At 39.2% G+C, this 26,178-nt stretch overlaps 1 long non-coding RNA gene across 1 annotated transcript in view; it reads left to right on the forward strand.

Moving 5' to 3' along the window:
- Positions 1–24,839, forward strand: part of LOC116664969 — a 111,434-nt gene extending 86,595 nt beyond the window's left edge. Inside the window, exons 2-3 of the long non-coding RNA XR_004321536.1 lie at positions 9,193–9,367; positions 24,689–24,839. This is a non-coding gene — a long non-coding RNA (uncharacterized LOC116664969). The remainder of the gene's footprint in view (positions 1–9,192; positions 9,368–24,688) is intronic.
- The last annotated feature ends 1,339 nt before the right edge of the window (positions 24,840–26,178 follow it).

Below are 26,178 nucleotides of genomic sequence, written 5' to 3' on the forward strand. Positions count from 1 at the left end.
ATAAAATTTAAGGCAGTATGCAGAAGAAAGCTGTTGAAGTTGCTTCTGCTCATTTTGACATATTCAGTGCACCCACATAGGTGATATGATATTCTAAATTTTTTGCACTTAAATGCCATCTGAAAAAATGATGTATCACACAAGCGGTATTCAGCACTCTAAGAGATGATGAGGGTGATTTTGCCTTCTGGGTTTAACCAAAGCTTTGGTAATCCCCAAAGATAGAAATATGTCAGGTTACAAAAAGGGAAAATGAAATAAATAATTGGAGCATCTTTCTGTAAAACTGGTTGCTGAATTTTCTTCGGGGGTTTTTGGTTTTTTTTTTGAGAATAAATGGGATTCCTTATATTCATATACACAGGAGGCATCTGACCAAATCAGGCTGTCTATATAAGACCTTTATTGAATAATTCCAAAGGAATTTCACACTCTTGCCCTCCTTGATATGAGGTCGTAGAATTCAACTGGCTTCAAATAGACCCATGTGTACTGGGAAGTTGCTTCTGCTTCCCCTCCCTCTGCATATTCTGCTGAGTTTGATTGATGCCTGCTGGCCTTCCAGTTGTTAAGTGATGGATTACTGATCAAACACTATCTCTCTGACAGGGCCTAGAATGATTTAGAAAACTTCAAATTTTACTTTCACGTGGAAGACCCATAATCACTACCTTCTCTTTGCTAGTTCCTTCAGTCTTCCAATCATTATTATCACAGTTCCTTTTTTGGGGTAATCAAAAACTGCTTAGAGACTAAATTGTCCACCTCTATGCTGGAAAATTTGGTACACAGGGCCTTTATCAGGTCTCTAAGCTGCTTTCTTCATCACCTGGGACAGGCATTTTTTTGTCTATGACCTTAAATTAATTTTATGCTAGCAACTAGCTGCACTTATCAAAGCATTGAGGACTAATTTATTTCTTTTATCTTAAAAAATAGATTCAAGTTCTATTATAACACTTGAAAAAAATTCCACATCCTTTGATCTCATCCCCTTATTGCTTTTTAAAATCATAGTTACTTGGTCTTTTAGAACTGATATACTAAAAACTGATTATGATAAAACAATACAGACCACTTCTTTGGAAAAGGACAGATAGAACAGACTGAAGTGCAGAAACAAAAATGCAGTAAAGATAAGCCCAAAGAAAGATTTGCAAAAATGTTACAGATTTCTTCACTGAACTCTTTGAGATGTCATTGATTCAGATGTTACTTACTTTGGTTACAAGACTTCATTCTACTGAACATCAGTTGTTACTTCCCTAGAGTAGCATTTTTTTTTAAAGATCATTTTCTGGTTATGTTTCTCGTCTGAGAAGCTGTTCTGACTTACATTCCAGGACAATAAAATAGTTGCCTGCTGTTGTTAATGGGTTTTTAGCTCAATTAATGAAATTAATATACGTCTAGGAACATACTTGAGATTAATGGGAAATTATAGGTCTGTAACCCCAACTTTTTAACAGAGAAAACCATTATAAAATGTATGTTTCCAGAACACCAGAGTTGATATAGAATCTGGCCTAAAAATACCTGCCTTTGAATCTGACTTTTGCCATTTACTTTTATATGAATCAGGGCTGGCCCTTTAATTTCCATGGGCTTCTGTTTTCTTATCAACTAAATAGGGCTTACAACAGCTACCTCATATAGATGCCATTAGGTTCAGTTATTTGAAAGTTTTTTTTTTAACACTCTAAAGCATAGTACAATTCAAATTCGCATTATGGTTATTGCTTATCAAGATCAAACACTGTCAGAAGAACCTAATCTCCTTTAGGGCAGGAGGAAAGCTATGCTTCCTATAGATGTCATTTCCCTTGACCTTGGTAATGCTTCTAGCTTGAGATTTGTTGCACAGTATCAACCCTTATGGAAATATGGCTGAGGACATATACAGTTCCTAGGTATGTTTCTAACATCTGGTTGGAAACATAATCTGAGAATGGTCCTTAAAAATAAATGGCGGCCTGGGGAGGTAGCCAGTGTTGTTCAATAGGAAGAAGTCTTGGGTCTAGGGTAACTCACCAAGGTAAATTTCAATCAATGACACAAAGAGAGTTCAAAGAGACTATTAAATTATTGAAGTATACCAATGACAAGATTGTATAAGCTGGTTCTACCACTTTGATAAAAGATAGATTCAGAATTCAAAGTGACCTTGGTGGTTTAGAAAAGACATCAGAAATAGACTCACTGAAGTTTTGTCTAACTAGGAGCACAGGTAGACACAGGATAGGAGGAAGGCCCTAATGTGCCCATATATATGGGGGAGAAGACCAGGCTATGTGTGAGGAGGCAGAAACAGAGAGTGAGGTTCTAGGTAGTTATCAGATTGCTGTGAGTCAGCAATGCGGCACTGCAGTTAGAAAGCGAGCTGAGTGCAGCAGGGCACGGCAGGGAGGTGGCATGGAGCAAAACCTGAAGGTGCAGCTCCTCTTGGAGGGAGAGCTGGGCAGGTCACACTGGATGGCTAGTTTGGGGAGCCCTGTGGTCTTCCTGGCTCAGGATACTGCCTCTGATTAAATACCTGTAAATTTTCATTTAGGACACCTACCCTGATTTCTTTTGTAGAGGGTTAAGGTGGGAGCCATAGAGATGAATTACATATGGGAGAGTGCAATTATCTAAAAGGTGAATGCTATGCCCCAACCATCTTAACCCTGTTATTAAAGAATTATTTGTGAGTTGTTTAGAAATTTTCAAAATATTTCAAGGACATCCCAACTTTTAGCTCTAATCAACACTTCATAAATAATTCCATAAGTTTACTATTCATAAAGGTACTGTGCACAGAGACCATTGCACTGCCTGTCTTGTCTAAACTTGCTTCCTTCCAGACAGCCCCACTCCCTTCTGTCTGCCTGCTGAACTGCTCCTCATCCTTCAGGTCCCAGCCAGAGCCTCACTCCTGTGTGAAGCCCTTTTTGACCTTCCTGGGAAGAGTTACATCCTTTGTGCTTGCTTCTGCTGCATCTTGTACATTTCCTTGTTAGAGGCTCATTAATCACACTAGATAGATTTAGAATGTGAGCTTCTTGAAGGTATGGGTAAAATCTTATTCATCTTTGTATTCTCATCACCTAGAAGGGTTCCTGGCACATGGTGTGTGCTCAATAAATATTTATTGAATGATTCAAGTAAAGGAATGAATGAAGGCAAGTGTGTAAGTACAAGATCTATGTGGGTAGGTAAAAAAAAAAAAAAAAAAAAAAAAGCCTGGTATTTAACCCAAAGAAAGAGCCTTCAACTTTGTGCATTGCCTAGTATGTACCCCACAGGCACTCAGGGAGTTGCATTTTAAGCTGAATTTTCAGTTTCCAGTGAACTATAAAGAAGTCTTTGCTAGTAACAGCTAGGCATAGTCTTTCCTCCCTTTCCCTACAGGGGAAGAGCTAGACTAAGTCCCTTTCAACTTTAAGATCCTTTCTTTCCTCATGCTAAGCTCCAGCACTTACTATTCTTTGGCCTGGACGAGTTTGCTGAGGGTCCATGATGGAGACAGAATCAGCCTGAAAGGCACAGTTCCACCTTCAGCAACCTGCAGGAGGCTTCCTCTGTTGAAGCGATCTAAAAGTTTAACGAGTGGTGACATTTTTGTATTGTCACATATTCACTTAAAAATGAAAAGCAATGTGAAGCCAGCACTTGTGTTTTTGAAGGCTGCAATGCATAAATGTGTCTTTTTGACTCTGTAAGTCTCTCTTCTCATGGAAAGTTTGATCAGAGGGAAACAAAAAATCTTAACCCTAGCATTGTCTCCAAATGTTCTGTGTTTGTCCTTTGCATGAAACATTTGATGCCTGTTGAGGATTTTAATGATCTGTTCCTGACTCCGGAGTGGCTCATCTCTGAGACGTGATTCCCTCCATCAACTACCATTTTTGTTTCAGAAACAAACAGAGCAACAGGAAACTGCATCATGTGCCTAATGGCATGTGTTAAAAACAACAAAAAATCTCCGTTTTCCTCCAGCTCATTTTTAATATTAATCTTTCCGTGAGCATGTTCAGCTGTCTTTACTGTTGTCAACATGTTTCTGGGCAGGCTAACTGGGGTGTCAGCAAACAGCAGCAGCAGGAAACCTCCAGTCCTGACAGTTACCGAAGACTCCCCTCCAAGCAGTGAGTTTAAAAGGCACATACTAATTTTTGTAAACCTTAGACTCTCAACAAGCTTATTTATGTTATGATTTAATTGAATGTTTAAAAATGTTATGGTTTTTACAGTGCCTCCTGATTTTATTAGTTCCTTTTACCAACAAATGAGTTATGGATATTTTAATTTATAGATGCATTCATAAGAGTCTGGAAGATACAATTCGTCAGTCACAGATATCAAGACTTCAGTGAGGGACCCAGTAGTGGTGAGAGCGTGAGCTTGGGAGCCAAGGACACCTAAATTCGATTTATGGCTCTGTAGTGTCCTGGCTTTATGACTGGAGAATGAGCTGCTCTCTGCCTCAGCTTCCCCATTTATGAAGTAAGGTTAACATTATCTCCTTTGTAGAGTTATTGACAAAATTAAATCTTACTACATGAATAGCTCTTAGTACAGTCTTAGATACCTATCAAATTCTTGATAAATTATGATGGCGGTGAAGATGCAATTTTTCAGCAGGCAGGATTCAGCCTGACAGGTATATTCCTGGACTGTTTGGAGAACTCAAACCCTTATTTGTAAAAACAAATTCCACTCCCTAGGATGGGAAAATTGAAAGGTTTTCACAGTGTTAATTTTCAAATTTCTTGAAAAGCACAAAACAGCTGAAAGTTTCACCTGTTTAGACTTTCTACTAACAACATTGAGGATACAAAGCCCATTCTATGTAAATGTAGACACTGTATTTATCATTTATTTTCTGAATCTCTACATGTCTTGGACCTTTATTTTATTTAAACACTTGAGTGATAATTAAGTTGCAGGAGTATTTATGGCCAGTTTATGTTTGAGTGACCTTCTCTTAGTCTTGAATGCCCTGCAAACAGTTTCTGACAAATAATTATATTTGGGAGAAATTTACAAAAGAGGATCAGTAGAAATAAAAAAGGTGTTGGTATTTTAAGGCAATTAATATTTTAGGTTCCTTGGTAGTAAAAATAGGACTTTACCAGATGGCAGATGTCTTTTTGGTTACCAATGTCATGCTGTATTTTGAATGAAGAGATGTCAGGGGGAGGAGTTTTTGAGAACAGCTTTTTCAGATCATACCAAGGCATGCAGTATGGGGCTTGGGAATTGAGGAAGAAATGGAATAAACAAGGAAGGTATTTTTATTGCATAAGTACATGAACTTTGTTCTCTTGAGAAAATGTAACTTTTTCACATGAAATTATGCATGAGGGCTGTGGAATTCTGTGCTGGGGATATGTGTTGGAAATGGAGCACGTGAAGACAATGACATTCCGGATATCTCAGGGTAGGGGTCTTCAAAGTAGCTAAGAAAATGCCTCCCTGAGGAGATTTCCAGGGACAGAATAGAGAGACAGGACAGCAGGTCTGTCCCGCTCTGGGCTCCTCTGCAGTGTTCTTCTTCCTGTGTCACTCATGGATTGATGTAAAGACTCTTGTAAGCCCCTGGGAAAGGCACTGGGGAAACAAATGTATCCCCCAGACCGCTCATAGCCTGGTAGAGATAGTAGAATTTAGCTCCCATTTACAGACAGGAGCCAAGGCTAGAGCAAAGCCAAGATCTCTTAACTATGGCAGCTGGTGGCAGTTAGACCTGAGCCCAAGGTTTTTCTCAGTTTGACATTCTCAGACCTTTTCATGTTTCTTGTGAGGGCACTGGAGAATCAAATGGCTGAACCATGAAAGGACCTCAGTGATAAATAATAACTGACATTTACTGAACACCTACTGTGTGCCAGAATCCTCACAGGTACAATCTCTTCTCCCTTGTAAAGCCCTCAGGACAGGTATTATCTCCATTCCACTGGAACCACAGGGAACTGAGGACCATAGCGGTTGAGTAAATAGCTCAGAGTTGCACTGAGCTATCATTTAAACTCATATCTTTCTTGAGCCAAAGCCCATGCTCTTCCCATGATCACATGGCTCTTTAGGGTATGCCTATATCTTCTGGCCTATTCGCATTTCTTTTAGCATCAAGGTGAGGTTGAGAGGAAATATACATAGTTATATGAGTTGATTATACATCCAGATGTCAGTGTAGCCCCAAAGCATGAAGTATGTGTCAATATTTTTTTTTCCTATAGTATTTTGTCATGATGAAGCAGGATAGTATGTGGAAAGGACACAAATTGGGAAGTTAGGCCATGTAGATTTTAGTCCGAGTTGCATCACTGCAAAGTTGTGGCCTTGGATAAATCATTTAACCCCCTGTGCCCCAGTTATTTCAAACAAAAACGAGGAGTAGACTAAATTACTGTACCTCTAAATTTTCTTCCAGGTGTAACACTCAGTGATTTTTTAAAAGACCTTGAAACCCTTCACTAACATAAATCTGCACCCCCCAACCAACTACCATGTTTTCATATGAAAAGATTTGGATACTCACATAGCAGATAAGTTATTTCGGGTCCATTTTGAGTGCAAATAGACTCTCACCCTCCTGACTGAGTCATCAATGATGCTACAGTAGATTCAGGAGCACACTTTACAAATAATTCCCAATATTCATGAAGATAATTAACTTATGCAGGCATTTGGAGACATAATACAATCTTGGAAATATCATCTGATGCTGGAAATGTTTACTAAAGATTTATTTATTTCCCCAGTCAGCTGAGGCATGAGCGGGAAAGAGAAGATATTTTCATGGTTTTATGTGCTCTGTGGGTACTTTCTTGGAAATCTCCCTAGCTTTATTATTTGCTTTCTAGACTGATTAATTATTTTGAGAAAATTATGTAAGCAAATGCTAGTGAAAGAATTACAAACTGAAATGCCCATGTTAACATATGTCATCATGAGGTGATTGCTGAGTTGAACACCTAAATGCAGAATCTCTACACCCATCGTGACCACCCTTGACAGTGACCCTTGAAGTTAGGCATTGTCATCTTCTTTTAATCAGTTTTATTGAGATACAATTCACAGCAAGGATTCAAAAATCTTTCAGAATTTATGTTACATGCTCAAAGGATACTCTTGTGTATGGTAAAAATACTACTTGAGCCCAGATCTATTTTACTAAAAGAACTATGTTTTTCATTAAGTTCCCTTCATGATCACTGGAGGATGAGAAGGAGTGAGTGTTGTGAGATGAGCAATCTTGTTTACTCTGTGCATGCAGAGAATGGGACTTCCTACACCAGAACGTGAGGACTTGTGATGGGCTAAGGAGGGTCATGACTTCGAGCTGTACACTGGTGCTCTGCAAGCATTTCCCTTTCACCCTATGTACAAGTGTTTTATTTTCTTTTGATCATTGTCCACTCTTTCAAAATCTTAGAACCACCAACATTTAGAGGTTATCTGGTTCAGCCCTCAGTTTTACAAATGAGATGATAGACACTCAGGGAGAAAAAATAACTTACTCAAGGTCACATGCTCATCTAAGGTTGACTAAAAGTAGAATTCGGAAAGTTGTGTTTAATTTGCCATACTCTCTTCCCTGCTTCTTTCATCCACTTTAACCCTTGATCTGCTTGAGTGACAGTAAGGTAAACTCAGGCCTTTGGAGCCATGGTAATACCAAACTTTGTCACTGCAGTGTAATAGAACTGCATATATGTGTCACACATAAAACTTTTGAAGAAACTGTCTTTGTTATAGGGAAAAAAAGTTAGTTGCATTACATTTAATCTAGAGATTTTGGAACAAAGAAAGCATCTTTCACTATTGCCTCTAGCAGAACAAGTGTAGTAGGAAGTTCATAATTTGAATATATTAAACAATTTGGAGCACAGTTGTTTCTATCTAAAGATAGACTAAAGCAGAATTTCTCACCTTGAACATTTATTTTCTCTTTATATTACAGATACTCAGCATAAGCAGCAATTTCATGTTACCTAATTAACCCACACTTTTGATATTTTAGGGAAATATTGTTATTATGCTTCTGATTATCCTCCCACATTCTTGCCTCTGCTTCTAAATTTTTACTATGGCCTCTGTTTTTGTTTTACTTGCTTTCTTTTAAAAAAAACGTGCACACAAAAATCTTCCATTATGTAAGTGAAAATAAATGGAAGTTTTTTTTACTTGATGTATTAATGTAAAAGTCTACATGAAACCTTTGTTAAGATTTTTTTTTCTCTTTTGGGCATGCCACATTATTGTTTAAGTTTGTCAGTTTAATTTTGTTTTTATTGAAGTATATTCAGCTTACAATGTGCTAATTTCTGGTGTGCAGCATAGTGATTCAGTTATACATATATATATTCTTTTCATATTTTTATTATAGATTATTACAAGATACTGAATATAGTTCCCTGTGCTATGCAGTAGGATCTTGTTGTTTTTCTATTTTATATATAGTAGTCGGTATCTGCAAATTCTGAACTCCCAACAGTTTAATTTTTTATTGAAATGATATCATCACAGATTGGTTTCTCTGGCAGTAAATGCTGAGATGGAGTTTAGGGTATGTCTCAGTTTCCTAGGCTGGCCATAACAAAGTGCCACAAATGGGTGGCTCACACAAAAGAAATGTACTGTCTCATAGTTCCGGAGGCTGGAAGTCCAAGATCAGGGTGCAGCAGGGTTGGCTCCTCCTAAGATCTGTGAGGGAAGGATCTCTTTCAAGCCTCTCTTCTAGCTCTGGTGGTTTGCTGGAAATCTTTGGCATTCCTTGGCTTGTGACAGCATCACCCCAATCTCTGCTTTTATCCTCACGCAGCATTCTCCCTTTGTGGATGTCTGTGTCCAAGTTCCCCCTTTTATAAGTCCACAGTCATACTGGATTAAAGTCTGCTTTACTTCAGTGTGACCTTAACTAGTTGTATCTGCAATAACTCTGTTTCCAAATAAGGCCACATTCTTAGGTCCTAGGGGTTAGGCTGTCAACATATGAATTTGTGGGGGACATAATTCAACCCACAAAGGGTACAAAATGCATATGTATCAGGGTAAGTTGCAAGAAGCAGCACAGAGCAAAGAAAAAGTTTAAATTTTGATGCAGGCCCCCACAAAGCCTCAGACCATCTGGCAACTAGAAACAAATATTGCCCATCAGAGTGTCGTTCTGAGAGGCCTTTAAACTCTGTCTCTCTTGGTCCTCAGGTGCGAGCTGCCTGGGAAGGGTTTAGCCTCAGGCAAGGCGTTTGTCTATGCAGAGGCAGACCCTAAAGGCACTGACAGGTGAAGGCTGGCTGCATACAACACTCCCCATCTGGACAGCAAGTCCTTCCATGCAAGGACATCTGGGCGGTGCATCTTCATGTCTCCCACAAATATAGTGAGTATTATTGACCTCTGTGAAGCTTAAAGAAAAACCTTAATCTCAAAAATATTAATCTTGTACAAATATCTTTCTTTCCTACTTAAATGACTGACACTGTTCTCGATTGCCTACAGGTTAAGATATAAATCCCCTAATCTGGCTCTCGAGACACTCTGTGTTGGACTCATATCTATTTCCATCTCTCTCTCCTCTTCCGCAGAGTCCTCTGTTCTAGCCAAGCTGATTTTTGTCTATGTAGGACATAACCTTCCCATTCTTGTCTCCCCTGCTTTACTCAAGTGAAACTCCTTCCTTAATATTCTTCACCTGCTGAGGTGTAACAGTGACATTGAAAAGGCAGATTTCAGTCCAGTTGGAAAAGCCTTGAAGGCCAGACTAAGGTTTGTAATTAAGTCTGTAGTCTAATCTAAGGGTTGACAAAATATAGTTCAAAGGTCAAATCTAGACCATCATCTGTCATTGTAAATAAAGTTTTATTGGAACACAGCCATGCCCTTTTGCTTGCATACTGTCTGTGGTTATTATTACACTTCAGTTCTGCTTAATGGTAGGGTTGTATAGTTACAACAGAGACTGTGTGGCCCACAAAACCTAAAATATTTACTATCTGGCTTTTTACAGAAAAGGTTTACTGACCCTCTAATCCAACTTTTCCTTTGTAGTAGAAAAAATACAACCTTTCTCACGAAGTTCTCTGGATGGTTTCTGCCCTAACTGATCTCCAAACTCTAAACTCATAAGGCACATAGCTAATTTCCTGTGTTGGTATTTGTGCTTCTGAGGTCTATGTCCCTGTGATATTGTGATTTATAGTAAGAAATACATGTTTGGTCTTTGTTTCTGGCACAGAGGTCCTAAAACCATTGGAATTTCTTAAGAGTTGAGAGGGCTAAATGTGTCTTTTGTTATGTTAATAAGGTGACTTTAGGTTACCTTAAGATGGGGGCTGGTTGCCAGAGGTACTAGGTATCCAGAGAGTTGGAACTTTCAGTCTCCCTACCTCTAGTGAGGGTGGCAGGTACTGGAGGAATTCAATCACCAGTGGCAAATGACTGAATCAATCACGCCTGTGTAATGAAGCCTCCATAAAAACCCAAGAGGACAGGGCTCAGAAGGCTTCCTGGTTGGTGAACATGTGGAGATTTGGCGAGAGTGTTGAGCCCCAGGAGCATGGAAGCCTGACACCCCTTTCCACGTGCCTTGCCTAAGCATCTCTTCCATTTGGCTATTCCTGAGTTATATAGATTTATAATAAACTGGTGATCTAGTAAGTAAAATGTTCTCTGAGTTCTGGGAGCTGCTCTAGTAAACTAATCAAGTCCAAGGAGGCGGTCATTGGAACTTCTGATCTGTATAGCTAGTGGTCTGGAATCACAGGTGACAACTAGTGCTCATTGTGTATTGAAAGCCAATACACTATCTCTGGGTAGGTAGTGTCAGAATTGAGTTGAATTGTAAGACACCTAACTGGTGTCTAAGAATTGCTTGGTGTGAGGAAAAAGCCCACACATTGGAACTGGTGTCATAATTGTAATCCCACAGCCCTAACCAGATCACACGTTTTCTGTGAGAAGAGACTGTACCTTCATTTTATTTTGAATGTTCCACAGTGCTTAGCATGGAGCATTGGTTGGTTACACGGAGATTAACATCACTTGCTTGAGATGCAGTTTGTTGGAGTGTGGAACAACGGTGTTCAGAGTCCAGTTGATCCAGGACCTCCATATTGTTTGTGTCACTTGGGGAAATGATACATAATCTCTCCCCACCTCAGACTTCTGCTTGACCCTTCTACAGTTGTCACAGCTTTGAGGCTACGAGAGTCTTACAGGTGGGTGGTACTTGACCTAGAAGACAGTGTTTTGTTCCAGGCTAAAGCCAAGGAGATACACAACAGCTGTCACACTAATGCAGAGCCGAGTAGAGGGCACTCTGTGCAGGCGTGATTCATCCACCTCATCGGGTTCCTGAAGGATGAGGAGGAATGGAGCGTGTGCCGAGGTTGTTAAGTGTGGGTGCTAATGGCATACAGGAAGTGACAGTCCTCTGGGGTGAGGGAGTGTCCCTCTCTTTGCAAGATGTTTGCCTTCCTCATTTCCCTCCCACCAGTATTTCAGCCATAATGATCTGTGCTCATTTCCAGATGGCCACTGTGGGTCACTACCCCCTTGACTGAGAACCACTGGTTGTACTAGGGTTCTGGCTGTGTCTTAGAGAACACTGAGGACATTGAGTTGGGTTGAGGAGATTTCTGGCAGAACAGCTCTACTTTTACTTGTTTTATATCAGTGAGATTTTGTTTAAAAAGATACCTACAGTTAAAGTTTTTGGAAATAGAAATGCAGTTGTACAGTTGAAATCAAACATTGCTTAACTGAACTCTGAATAGTGTCAGATCAAGGCTGAGAAATGGTCCATTCAACTGAAGAGCGGGATAAGAAAAGAATGAAAGGGTTCCACCCTATCAAGACTAATGCAGACCTTCCCCATCCTCTAGAAATGCATGTAAACACTGGCATCCTATTGCAATCATAATGACAATAGTAATGTCCATTCACTTGGCCATGTTGTGAGCTTCACATTACATATATACTGTTTCTATCCTTATAACAATTTAGCATGATAGGCATTATAGAGGCAAAATAATCTCATAGAAGTTGAGCAATGTCCCTACACTCATACAGCTAGTGACTGAACCTGGATTTAAATCCATAATTTAGTATAAAAGCCATGTACTGTCTACTCTACTAAGTTGTGATATGATATTATTTGTAATTTGTTCTTCACCTAAAATTTCAAACTAACAAATATTTGTATTGGGTGTGTTGGTATGTTTACTGTACTTAAATTTTAAAAGATCATATGTGACATATTGCATATGAGAATTTTTTTTCTCCCAGTCAATTCACTTTTTGTCCTTCTAAAGGCTCCCCTTGGAGAGGGAAGCAAGGCATTTGCACTAGAGTCACCCAACAACATTTGCCCTGTCCCAGTGCCTAGTTTGAACATGCCAAGCATGGGGTATCTCCTTTAGAAGGACATTCACAGGGGCCCTCTTGCTGTGTCACTTATTACTCAGGGTTGGTACAATGCGTGGATCAAACATCTCCACAGGGGCCAATTTTTATTTCTAGTTAGTCTCAGGAATATGTTTAGGAGGCAAATAAAGCACCGTTTGAAAACTGGGGACTTGTGATTTTCTTAGTCAGAATAAATGTTCATCACTTAGAAAAGCTCCAAGTCAGGCCTGTAGATGATTACGTGTATTTCTATTGTTAAATAAATTGGACAAGTCAATTGGCTCTCAACAATGGGATATGGGAGTCTATCTTGCAAAATCAGCTAATGTACCCAGTATCACTCACAGAAGTCAGAAATGAGACCGTTATGTATATATCAATAGTAAGCCAATTTTAAGAAATGCAGATACAGGGTTTCCTCCTTTTTTGCTCATAACCCTCCCCCCCATATGTTTCATCTTTGACAACACAGCAGAGGCATGCAATATTTCCCACTTATTTTCTGGCTTACCACATAGATCAGTTGTCTGGGAAATGCCATAGGGACGTTTTTTCTGTATTTACTTAGATTGCTTATACAAATTGCAAAAGGATATGAAATTCTATGGGCACCTGTAGTTTATACATTTGTCTTAGAGTTTATGGTGTTTTGGAGTTTCATTGTCTTCTTTTGAAATAAAGTATGTTGTAATAAGTTTGGGCCAACCAACTCTAGGCAAAACCATTTTGGCTAAAACTTCACAGGCTTTTTATTTTCTCCCCTCACTCCTTTTCTCTATTTAGTGTCCCTTTTCATGTGGTCACAATAAAATGTGGTCTGATAAATTGAAATCAAATTGTGATATGCATGGACATGTTAGAGGGAGAAGAACACTGCACTTGCAGCTTTAAAAGCTGGCTATTCTTTGCTTTTAATTTCTTTGGCTTCTGGATTGACTGAGTGGCACTGGGCAAACCATTGCTGGTCTGGGCTGAGGTGTTGTCACCTGCTGGGTGAGCACTGGGACAGGGGCAGCAGCGCTGGACGAGTGCATCCCACTCCCTTGTCCTGCATCCATGCTGGATGGTGGGGATCTGGCATGGCTCTAGGGCCCACAGAACTAATGTCTGACTTCATTGTCCTTTTCAATGCAGGGAGTATTTACAAGTGATCAATTAAATGTTAGGTTAAAAACAAGTTGTCACCCCTTGTCAAATGACTGGTTGGCTCTTTCCAGCTTGCCATCATGAGCTATAATGTGAGATCCTTCTAGAGAGTTTTACGTATGCAAAAAACTAAGGTGGAGCACAGCACTTAATGAAAAATAATAACTTGCTGACAATAAACATTAGCAGAGTATAAAAGAAAATTTGGGGAAGGACAAATGGATGGTTGAGGCTTTCTTAATATTCTTCAAATCTTATGTTTTAAACATCATTCTATACTATTTCTCTTTCAGATTTCCATTTCATTTAGACATTTAAAAACTAAATAATTTCAGTTGTTAACTTACAGTTAATTTTTTAATAGGAAAAAATTTTTTCCCATTACTTTAAAGAGGATGAAAATTTAAAATGTTTTTCAATTTAAATCAAAATTCTGATCACTATATGATAAATGCCTTGAGAATCTCATTAGAAATAACTAAATCCCACCCCATTTTTGGGGGGAAGGGTGTGATAGAAGAATTTCTAGGATACATAGTGCCAATAAAATAGTCATGCTTTTATATTTTAATTTTGACCTCTTGGCTAATGTTCTAATGATGCTGAAATCCCCATGAATGATTTACAGTATCATTTAAATCCTTTTATTGAATGAGAGACAGGTATTTCCAAGCTGGGCATGATTAATGTCTCCCATATTAAACAATACATAACAAAATAGTTCCTTAATGTTGTATAGTACTCTGTGATAGACAAATGCTGTCTAATATGTTTGTTTTATTTGATTACCTTTTTATTTATTTAAGCATTCAGGAGCCTATCACACTTTATAATAACCGTAGTTTAGAGTGGAGAAAAATTATGGGTAGAGTAGCTAAACTAACTGCTCAAGGTCACACACATCTCTAGAATGTCCTGGAGCAAGAACTTGAATCTAAGTTTCTTGACCTTCTGTTCTGAGATCTTTTGTCTACATTTGGCTTCTTTTTCTAAAATTATTTTGGGTTTAATTAGTCAGAACACATTTAAATATGAATAAGAAGTAATGGGTTCTAAGGGAGAAAACAATTGAAGAAATATTTTTAAAAATACAAAAATTTTTGACAAATACAAGAAATGTTTATTAATATGGGTTTCTTAATAGTTTATGAAGACCTGATACTGGCCTCAAACCCTCAACTGATACGATTTTTGTAGATGACATGCTCTTTGTATTTACTTTTAAGCATGTAAACATGCTGGGGACACACAAACAAAAGTCCCACTGCCCTCTACTCACACACACACACACACACACACACACACACAGACACACACAGACACACACTCTCTCTCTCTCCTCTCTTTTCCCCATATCCTAATCCCTATTCTCTGTCAGGGGAAGTGTATTAGAGTTTATTAGAAGAAACAAGCATTCTCAGATTGCCATATACCTTGCATGTACTGGTAGATTTGTTTGTTTTTCCTTTTGATGGGATTTTAGCCTTTTGTAAATTACAGGCGGGGCCAAAGAAAGCACCTGTTCTTTTTCCAAACGCTGCTTTGTTTCTCTTGAACTCTGGCGCCCCTGTAAACTCAGTAAAGTCCAATGACTCATGTAACATTATAATAATAGCACCCCAAACAGGCTCACTCCTCATGGTCATACCAAGATCCTCGATGCCAGGGGCCTGTGAATTTTCCTGTATCCTTATTGAGATTGGACCTATACTAAATACTGGTCATAACTGTTGACTTGAATAGAGCTGTTTGTTAGAAAGGACATTAAAGGGTGTAAAATAAAAGAAGTACGGTAACGAAAAGAGTCTAATCTTTGGAACTGGACAGTCTGAGGGATTTACTTCAGGCTCTATCATTTACTAGCTAGAATTGTGCAATTACTTTAACTTTTTGGAGACTCAGCTTTCCCATCAGGAAAATAGGAGTAATATTCTCACCGAATAACATGTAGCAAAGTTCCTGATACATGGCAGGTGCTGAAAGGTGGTTGTGATTGGAATTATGCTATTGTTGATGTTGCTGTTATTTTATTATTATTTGTTTCTTGTTAGACAGCAAAAATTTCAAATATGGAAAAGTCATAGAACTTAGCTATTTCTGTTTTGGCTGAGTTGAGAATGAAACATTTCCTGTAAGAGAGAGAGTCTATAAGTTCTGCTCTTATTTCGTAAGGTTGAAGAGAATCTTATACCAGCATATGGAATGAAATTTGATTTAGAATATTACATGGATTAATTTTATACTGACCCATAGGATTAATCTGCCTAAATGACACTCCCCCAGGAGCTGGTTAGTACAAGCAGCACAGCAGAATCCATTAACTCCCCTTTTAATCCTAATTTTAATGTAAATGTCAATGAGCAAATAGCATTTACTGTATGGAACTTTGCTGTACATCCTACGTGATTGAAGGGAACTACTTATGGTGATAGAGGTAGCCTGAGGTCAGTGAAATTTCCCTTTCTGGTTTACTTTATATGGTAATGTGCAGTGCTATGATGGGGTAATGTGCAGTGCTATGAGAAGTACTTCAACCTGCCCCACCCCAGCAGATGGTCCCACCCCAGCTCTTCACTCACTCTTTTTTTTTTTTTTTCTTATTGACTGTTAACTTTTATTTGCCTTTCCAACACAAGGCATAGGGAACTGGAATAATTCCTCCCCCTCCCAAAGTTTCTCTACTTGGTTTCTCTTCAAAATTATTGTAGGCAACTTTTTTCTTTTGAAAACTAAATCTTTGATCTTTGGGAAGTAATAGTCAAAACTTCAAAAAAAATTTAGATACATTATTAACTAAATCTCCAGTTCAATTATGAAAATGTTTGGGTTTTTCCAGCTTTTTCTCTCCCCCTGCATGTATTTGTGTCCATTTTGATGATGAAGCACACCTTAATTTATCTAATAACTATGTTTCTAAAACAATTTTGTTTTGAATCTATGCAATACTAATAGTGATATCAGGTGATTTTTGTACAGTGGTTCCCCTGCTCACTTTGCTAGCAATGGAGGGAAAAAGACAACCTGAATATAGTCTCTGCTTTCATGTTGCTTACTGTCTAGTAGGAAAAGACAAACATAAATGAGAGCAGTAAAATATTACAAACACTCTGATGACATTGAGTGTAGAATAGGGAGAGTAGTCAGGAGTAGTTAGAAGGCAGGAGTAATTAATCCCCAATTCTTTATATGGTATTCAAGGCCCTTTGCGATCTCACAACAGCCTAATGCGTCAGCCACATCCTTCACCATTTTCTGTACCCGACCCCTACTCCCCACAAATATGCAGAGGTACTCCACAGTGTGTGTATTGTATTCATTACCATCCTATATTAAATTATGTCTTCCTATACGTGTAAGCACAGTTGCATTATTTTAATTTTAGATTGACCTGAGAGTGTCTCTAACTTGGTAGGAATCCTAGATCTTGACTGAGATTTAAATTCAGGCATCAGTGGGAAAAAAAAAATTAACATCTTCCAGGCAAGATATTGCTTCCTCATTGAGAATCTTGGAAGTTACATTTTTAAGGTAACTGCCTAATCAGTACCTGTTTTCTTGAATATAGTGCCTGAGGGAAAAGACTAAAGAAATCCATTTTATTAACCAATCCAAGGAGCTGACAAATGTTTTCCCCGGAGAACTTTCTAGAAGCAGGAATCCAAGTCTCAGTGCATCAGCACACTGGCTCTCAGCATAACATTTTCTCCTGGGGCATTGTGGGCAATAGGCCTAAAAACAACATCTATGTAGTTTCCACTACAAATTTTTGACTCTTGTATCTGATGTGAATATGGCTGAGAAGTTCATGGCAACTACTTTGCACTCAGATCTCAAGAGACATGTTTTGCATAAATAGTCTCCCAGGAACACATTTGTAGTGCTAGGCTTCTAAGTATACCTCTGTGTCAGGAGACTTCAAGCCTGGCTAGTCACCTTCTCAATCTTCATTTCATTTATTCTACAATCTTTGATTACTTACGATGTGTTAGATAACGTTTGAAGAAATGGCCAAACTTGCTGTATAAGTGTTGATGACTATTCAGTCTGCTCCAGCCTTCCCTCACTGGGATGAAGTGGTGAAGGCTGTAGTCGGGTTTTGATGGTCAGGTCCATAGTTGCCATCTTAAAAGTGATGTATATACTAGAGTTTTGGTCACTTTTCTTGAGGGAAACAAGGACAATTCCACATCATTCCAGGAGGATTTTTTAAAAACTTTATTATTGAACATGGTTCTGATGTGAGATTTGCCAAAGGAAGCCAGTCTAGCTGAAATTTTCCATTATCTGAATCACTTCCTTAAACTACAGTTTACAAAATTTTTTAGAGAGTATTTTGACTTACTTTTAATGATGACTGTGGTATAGTACCAAACTATACAAGGACTGGTATGGATGTCCCCAAAGCTGTGAAATGAAGAAGTCCAAATCAAGAAATAATTCGCATTTTTGCTAGACTGAATCCCTTGCTTGGGAGAAGTGAGGGCCAAAGAAAAGGGTAAGATCCCTGGCTGGTGCTGGAAATGGTTGAGAGATCTTCTGGGGTCTGTTAGTCTCATATTTCCAGAGAATGTTGAAATCAGAAACAATTACTTAAATATTATTAAAAGGAAAACCAGCCAAATGATTTAATGAGAAGTGAAGCAGTTATAGCCACATCACTCCAGTGTCTTGGCAGACTGCATCTTTGAGCCATGCCTGGTGGGTAAGGATTTATTTCTATTCTCTTTGCATGCCAAGGGAATCCACCAGAGTTGGGGGTGGGGTGGGGACAGGAAGGAGATGTTTCATAGCCTACAAAAGGAACATAACCCTGGAATACAGAGGAGGTTAGGTTAAGGACAGCACCTAGAGTGAAAGCTTATAAATTGAGAATTAATGGAAGAGGTTAGCTGCCTGAGAAGTAATGTTCACTCAGAGAACCAGGCTGGTTTCTAAATTTCTTTCACAAACTCAAAGGATTTGAGACTGGAAAGAAGTGGACTTTATTGCTTTCATTATTTATATGACCTTGAGCGAGTCATTTGATCTTTGTAGAGATCAGTTTCCTCATCTGTAAAATAAGGAGATTGAATTAAACAACTTTTAAGGCCCCTTGCAGGTCTGATATCTATGAGAATAGACGCACTGCTACTTAAAAGGATTAAAAATAATATCTATCCATTTTCCTTCTCCCCAACAAAAACAAAGCAAAGAAAAATAGACTATATCTCAAACAGAAATTCCACACTCAGGTAGTTAGATTGGCAATGGATTGTTAATAAATGCCACAAACACTACCTTTGTCTTTAGGTTAAAAAAGAAATCTCAACAGGGCAGGATCCCTTCGGGTCTGCCCTGGGCTGGATTACAGTCAGTGCATCCCTGCCTCTTGCCTGCCCATGCCTCTTTTGCTCCTCTGTCCTACCTGAAGAGTTTATCCTTCTCCTGCTGCATGACCCTCAGCCTCTCTCTCACCTTCATGTCTTGGTGCACCAACCTCCCTCTGCCTGGCTAACTCTTGCATATACTGCAGGACTCACCACAACAACAGATTACACCAGGAAACCTGAGCTCCAGACACCTTATCCACCCACGAAACACCCCCCTCAACCCCGCGCCCCACAAAACAGCAAAGTCTTATTTAACTGGCCCTGTCATTTTTTGCTCTCTAGCATCTGAGCATTTCTCCACAATTGTAATTTTCAATTGTGTATTCACCTTTCTTCTCTACTAGTCTGTAAACTCCTTGAGAGTAAATGTCTTACTTATTTTTGAGTTGCAAGGTTGAACAGTTTGCTTGACACTGGGAGATACACAATTAATATTTCTGAATAAAATGAATGAAAAAATAATTTAACACTATCCAGAGAAAGATACAGAGAAAAAGCAACATCTTTAAAAGAAAAGAAAATCCAGACACGTCTGCTTTTTCTAACTGTCTATTGCAGACAAATGCTCTGTCCCCTTCCCGTTGGGAAGAATCTAAGAGCTGAAGGTAATACTAATCACTTTCCATTTACATAGAATTGCCAATTTTCCTGAGCCGTGTTTGGCTGGTAGCAATGGAGTCTAATCTGGTCCTATCCATTGGAGAGCATTCCATTCTAATAGCTGCCTTGCCATAAATTGGAAATGCATCACGCACAAGCTACTAATTTCTGCATCATAAACTTCTAATGTTTCTTTAGGCTGATGGGTTTTGTGTTTCTTGAAGTCTGGCGATGAGCCAAATATTCTTTTCTTCTAGGTAATGCCTTAGGTTGCCCCACCCTTGTGCTACCCTCCTGTCCCAGTGCTCAGTGGAAACCTGGGATTTCTGGATGTGGTAGATCTCTTTTCCAAGATGCAGTTCCCTCCTTAAACTCAAATATAAACTTCTAGATGCTGACTAAGAATTAAGAGGTCAGCAATCCCTGGAGTTTATGTCTTGGTAGGTGCACATGTCCCAGTTTTAGGCACACTTTAGTCAATCCATATCACTTCTTCCCCAAATCCTTCTGATACTTCTCCCTCTAATTCTTTGTGGGGGCGGGCAAGTGCCAAAAGTGGAGAGTGGCCCTCAGCTGAAGCCACTGATTGCTCACGACCCATCCTAAGGCTAGATATTAAGATGGGTCTGGGAATATAGGAATGAGTAGGACACGGTCCTGAAACTTACTAAGGACTACAATTTAACAATTATATTACAATACAGTGGGATCAGTGTTCACATAGGAGCAAGCACATACTCTTTCATGCCATTTCTTATCTCCTTGATGTCTGATGGAGTGGAGTGCCGTGCATAAAATGTTGTCTCCTGCTGTCCTAGAATATCTATTTTCCTTTGTTTCTTCAAGAGTTCCTTCCAAACTGTTACCAATCCAGAGCAGGTGAGGGAAGGACAGAGCTCTGACCTGACTCTAGACTCACCCACTAAGGCATCCAACATTTACCTCTGTGAGGCACGGAGACTACGGGGATGAAATTCCTGGGTCCATGCTCTTAAGGGGCTCACATGCTGGTGCGTATGTTGAGGGAGGGGATACACCTTTAACATGTTTGCAATCCGATTTTTCTTGACCTGATGGAAATATTTATGGAGCATAGTAAAGACAGGAAGTCCACGCTGGAGGGCGTGTGTGTGTGTGTGTGTGTGTGTGTGTGTGTGTGTGTGTGTGTGTGTGAAAGAGAGAGAGTCAGAGAGAGAGAGAGGACTTTTTGAGCTGAGACTTGGGAGGTAAATAGATGTTTACCAGGCTAACAGCAGGTGACAAAATGGCATTCCAGGCTGGATGGATCTACTGTCTGGGGAATCAAAGGTGAACATTGCTCTTACTGAGGTGGGAGAGAGAGGGTTTTAGAGAAGTAAACTGGTAAATATTTAACAACTGGCTATCCTCTTCCCCTCCCCCAATAAAGGCCTAATCTGTAGCAATTGTTGATTTCCACAGTATAAATTCTCCCATCCTGGCCACTCAGTCTACCACTGTGACAGCAGTAAACACAAAGCTGAGAAGATTCTAGTAAGCAGCTTGTAGGTGCCACCTCCAGCACACCTGGGCTTCCCCTCTTCCTACACCCAAATAACACACAAGATCTTTACAATCACGTCACCTGATTGCTCCATGTGATATACTGACTGTGCACCGCCAAGTCTATGGCAGATTCTGAATGTTCTCATGTCCTCACAGGACTGGGAATCAGGAGACCTGGGTTGTGGTTCTGACTCTCCAGGAACCCTGTGACTTTGGAAAAGTCACTTAGCCCCTTTGAGATACACTAAGTCTGAGCCCTATGTGATTTCCAAGACTCTTTACAACTCTAATAGTCATTATTCAGTTATTCCAAGGATGTATTTTTCCATTGATTTTTTTCTAGATCACATGTCTTTTTATCTTGACACAGAATGGAGAGACCTTGGATTTTAAGAAGCTCAGTAGAAAAAAAGTTTCTTTATCTTTATTGGTCCTAATGAGTATTTTTCCTCTGTGAAAGGGATTTTATTGATCATTACAAGGCTACATTCTGAAAAGAGCCTTGTCAGTGATTAGATATTTGAATAAAGTGGGTTTTACTTTTCTTTCAGGGTTGTTACATGGTTTAATGAGAAAATGCAGTACAGGAATACAGTTGAAGAGTATAATGTGTTGCCCACTCTTAAGGTATTATTTTAAACAGGTTTTTTCTATATTGCAAAAAAAAATGTAGCTATGCTAAAATAAAAAACAAAAGTAGATTTATTTATTTTTTGAAATATCAACTACAAGCTGCAATATATGCTGTTTACAATATCTGCCTACAATGTAAATGATGGCTTCATGCAAAATAATGCTATATTTTAAATCATTAATGATCTACACTTTACTATGGGGAATATACAAATCTGGTGCTCTGTAAGAAATGTTTATAAACATGTGAAATTAAAACTTAATAAGAGTCAATTTTATTTTGTCTTATATAGGAGTATCATGAGACATTTCAGCACTCCTGGCACTGAAGTATTTAGAATACACTGAAACAGTAATGGAAATATACTTTGATTAAAAACTGAAAAGTACCTAAATAATGAATTTAAAAAGAGGTAAAAATTATCAATAAGTAATTTATCTGGCTTAGAGGTTTATACCAGAAATCCACCAATTATTCTCCTTTATTTTTTGCATCAGCAATGCCTGACACCTTTGTCCTAGCAACACCAGATCAGTCTGCTGATTGTGTTATTTCAGACTAACAGTTTGTTCATTCAGTGAACAATTCCTCAATGGTTAGGATTGAACTAGCAAGTTACTTTACTGGTTATTCATCCACTCCACAAATATTTATCACACACCTACTATGTGAGATACTGTTGGACACAGTGGGAATATAAAGATGGATCAGATTTGAGAATGCAGTAGCAGATTGAATGATGACCCTCAAAAAGAAACGTTCATGTCATAATTCCCCAAACCTGTGACATTATTCATCATTTATTTAGAAAAAGGGTTTTTGCAGATATAGTTCGGAATCTTGAAAAGAGGGGATAGTTTGGGGTTATTCAGGTGGACCCTAAACCCAATAAATGTCTTTATGAGAAAAAGGCAGAGGAGATTTGACACAAACAGAAGAAGAGGAGGCAACATGACCATGGAGGCAGAGATTGGAGTGATGTGGCCACAAGTCAAAGAATGACAACAGCCACCAGGTGTTGGAAAAGGAAGGAAATTAATTCTACCTAGTTTCTCAAGGTAGAGTGCTGCCCTACCAATACCTTGGTTTCAAACTTCTGGCCTCCAGAACTGTGACAGAATAAAGTAATGTTGCTTCTGCTACCAAATTTGTAGTAACTTGTTATTGTAGCCTCAGAAAACTAATGTAGATCCTATTTCCAAAGAAGAGAACGTATTTCTATGTTCTGTTGTTCTCTTAAGTTTGGTTGGAATGAGAGTTTGGAAGAAGGAGAGATTAGTTTCTATTGGAGGTATCAAGACATATTTAACTGGAAGAAGGTATTTGAGAATGCCTGGAGGAAGAAGAATTTAAGAATCCTTTGAAAAATGAATAGAATTTGGACTTAGAAGGATGGCACTGATGATAGAGATGTTGGAGGATGGTGGTGGTGTGAGGTGCTGGGGTAGATGTGTCTGGGGTGGAGGTGGAGGTGTGGTGTATTACAGGCAGAAGGAAGCTTGCCATCAAGCTGTAAAGTGAGAGACCAGTACCGAGAAGAGGGAAGGGTCAATTAGTTTGGGAATGAAAGAGACATACGGGAAACCGGAACCAGAAGGGGCTCTGTGTGACTAGCTAGAGTGTGGACTTCATTCCATAATCTATAAGCGATTCGTTTTAAATTTCTTTTTAAGCAGAAGGATGACAAGGTCAAAATTGTGTTTAAGAAATATTTCTGGCTACAGTATGATTTGGGTAGGGAAAGTACACAGAGACAGGTTAAGAGAAGATAATGTTAATTTAAGGAAGCGGAGTGTTATGTGCTAAGCTGTATCTCTCCCAAATTCATATGTTGAAGTTCTTACCCTCAATGTCTCAGAATGTGACTATTTGGAGACAGGGCCTTTAAAGATGTAATTAAGGTAAAATGAGGTCATATGAGTGGACTTTAATCCAATATGACTAGTGTCCCTATAAGAAGAGGAGATTAGGATACAGACAACACATAGACCAAGGGGAGGCCATGTGAGAATACAGTGAGAAGGTGACCATCTGCAACCCATGGAAAGGGCCTCAGAAGCCAAACTTGTTGATGCTTTGATCTTGGTCTTCTAGCCATAGGTTCTCTAGACTTGAAAGAAGATAAATTTCTCTTGTTCAGGTCACCTAGTCTGTGACATCTTGTTATGGCAGCCCAACAAATTAATCCATGGGGTTTACACTAAGGCTGTTTTGTGACAAAACACACTATTCTATCTGGAGATTTTTGATGTTTGATGTTCTACCTGGAAATTGGTGTTGTTATTTGCTCTCCTAGATAGAGTTGTGGCCAACATTACTAAAAAGACACACAGTTTGATATTGTGATCTCCCAAAAGGAGGTATACTATTGCCATGTTCTGATTCTGAGAGCATGGTACATCCTAAGGCACAAAAGCAAAACCAGTTTTATAGTTGCTATGCTATTACTTCTTTCTAGGATATTAAACAGGATCTCTTCTGGTTCACAAATATCATGCATTTTTCTCCTGCCTCCTTGATCATAAATAATGATACAAGACAAATGCTGCCTTCAGGTCTTTGTTGATTGAGTTATGAAATATGCCCATTACCTGAGCTTCTGGGCATCCAGGCACAGTAATCCATCTTGATCCTCTCCTTCTAACCTGTCCAGAATTTACCCATCAGTCAGTCAAATGCCTGACTAAGTGTATGTGTTTGTCTTGAAAGTGAATAGCAGTTGGAAAGTAAATGAAAAAGATTTGGACTATCCCTGTAGTTCATACTGCAGGTTTCTACCTGAGAAGAAAACATTGTTGGGGCATCTGGATGGAGTGATATAAAATAATTCAGTCAAAAACAGCTGTAAGAAGTGGGGGCAAGAAGCCCAGTAGGATGCCCATTCAGGTGGCCCAGTGGGGACTGGTGTGATGGTCTTCAGCCCTCTGCAGTGAGGAAGGGACAACTTGGGGAAAGCAAAGGAGATAAGAAAACTCAGACTAGGTTTAATGTTTTTCCCATTTATGCTTTTTTTTTTTTTTAGGTCTTATAGAAAGTAGAGCTACTGACTGCCTAACCCAATGCTGCACATTATGGTCACCATAAAGCTGGCTGAATCTGCTAAGTATCCAGCAGCACCCTATACGTTCTGGGGGAGAAGGAAAACGCCGGCTCCCAGGGAGCTGATGATCATCTGAAAGGCAGGTCACATATTTACCTTATCTAATATTGTAAATTAGTGTGGAACCGACTGCACTACAGTTGGCTGACTTGCTGTGGGGTATCAGACGGAATCTGGATTTTTTCCTAATGTGTGCTCAACCACGTCAAGTGAGGTGGAAGCCGTGAAAGGAGAATAAGACCCATCTCTGTCCCAAAGAGCTCTTAGGCCAGCTAAGTACACAAGACTTACTAGATGAAATCGCAGGTAACAAGAAAACATTGTTCAAATGAATGGTGTCTCTATGTGCTTGAGAATTTAGAATTTCAGAAAATTAAGAGGGCTGCATAAACCAGTTTAGTTGTAGGAGGCTTTGTGTAAAGTAGGGCTTGGGGTACTCATGAATTCATTTATTATTCATGCATTTCCCATCCATGCAGCAAATATTATAAGCTGTATACAATGTTCCAAGTTCTGACAAAATGATGAAGAAGACAGGCGTGATTTCTACCCTTATGAAACTTACAGTCTAGTGTGAGACAAATATTAGTCATATAATTATACAGATATGAAGTTATAAACTGTAACAAGTGCCTTGAAAGAAATAGGGGGAGTATTCTGGAGAAGGAGGCAGTCAGACTGATAGTTACTCAAACATCCAAAGGATGAGTAAGAGAATCAGGCAGTGGAGGTGGGGCACAGTCCAGGTATATGACACAGATGAGCAGATACTTGAGAGGGAGAAGGCACTGGCCATCTTCAGAAAAGCAATAAACCATTGCTTATTATGCTTCTTATTATGGAGCATAATAAGGGGGAAATAGCACCCAGTGGGGTGAAAGATTCTTGTTTGTGACGTTTCTAGGGTCATGGTTATCTTTAAAGATCTGCTGAGACCTGTGCATCCTCTCTCCAGAAATATGTTTGTATATTCCCAAATCAGGAAGTTCACAGATTTCCATATGCCTGCTCATGAACTTTAGAGTAAGAACTCCTGTCTTAGGGACAGATGTGATTAGAACTGACTCTCTGGAGGAAAAGGGGTTTTGGCACAAGAAAGAGACTGGGAATGAGGAGTATTTGCAGGATTGCAGGAGGCTGGGGGTTCTCACTAGGCAGGGTTTTTATCAGTCTTACTTTATCAGTCAGTTCCACTGAATGCTCTTAATTCACAAAAAGTCAAGGTGAATTATAGGGGAAGGGATATTGTCATGCTTGTGGACATCTTGAATTTGCTTACAATGCTAATGGTGGCATTTGGCCTTTAGATAATGACTTCTCTTCTCCTCCTGGCTCAGCTCTCCCTCCCAGTGCAGTCCCCATCAGCACCAGTGAGTTTATGAGGGAGGTGACGGCAGAAAAACAGACTCCAC

This window comes from Camelus ferus, chromosome 1, assembly GCF_009834535.1.
Source record: "Camelus ferus isolate YT-003-E chromosome 1, BCGSAC_Cfer_1.0, whole genome shotgun sequence".
In the NCBI taxonomy this organism is placed as follows: domain Eukaryota; kingdom Metazoa; phylum Chordata; class Mammalia; order Artiodactyla; family Camelidae; genus Camelus; species Camelus ferus.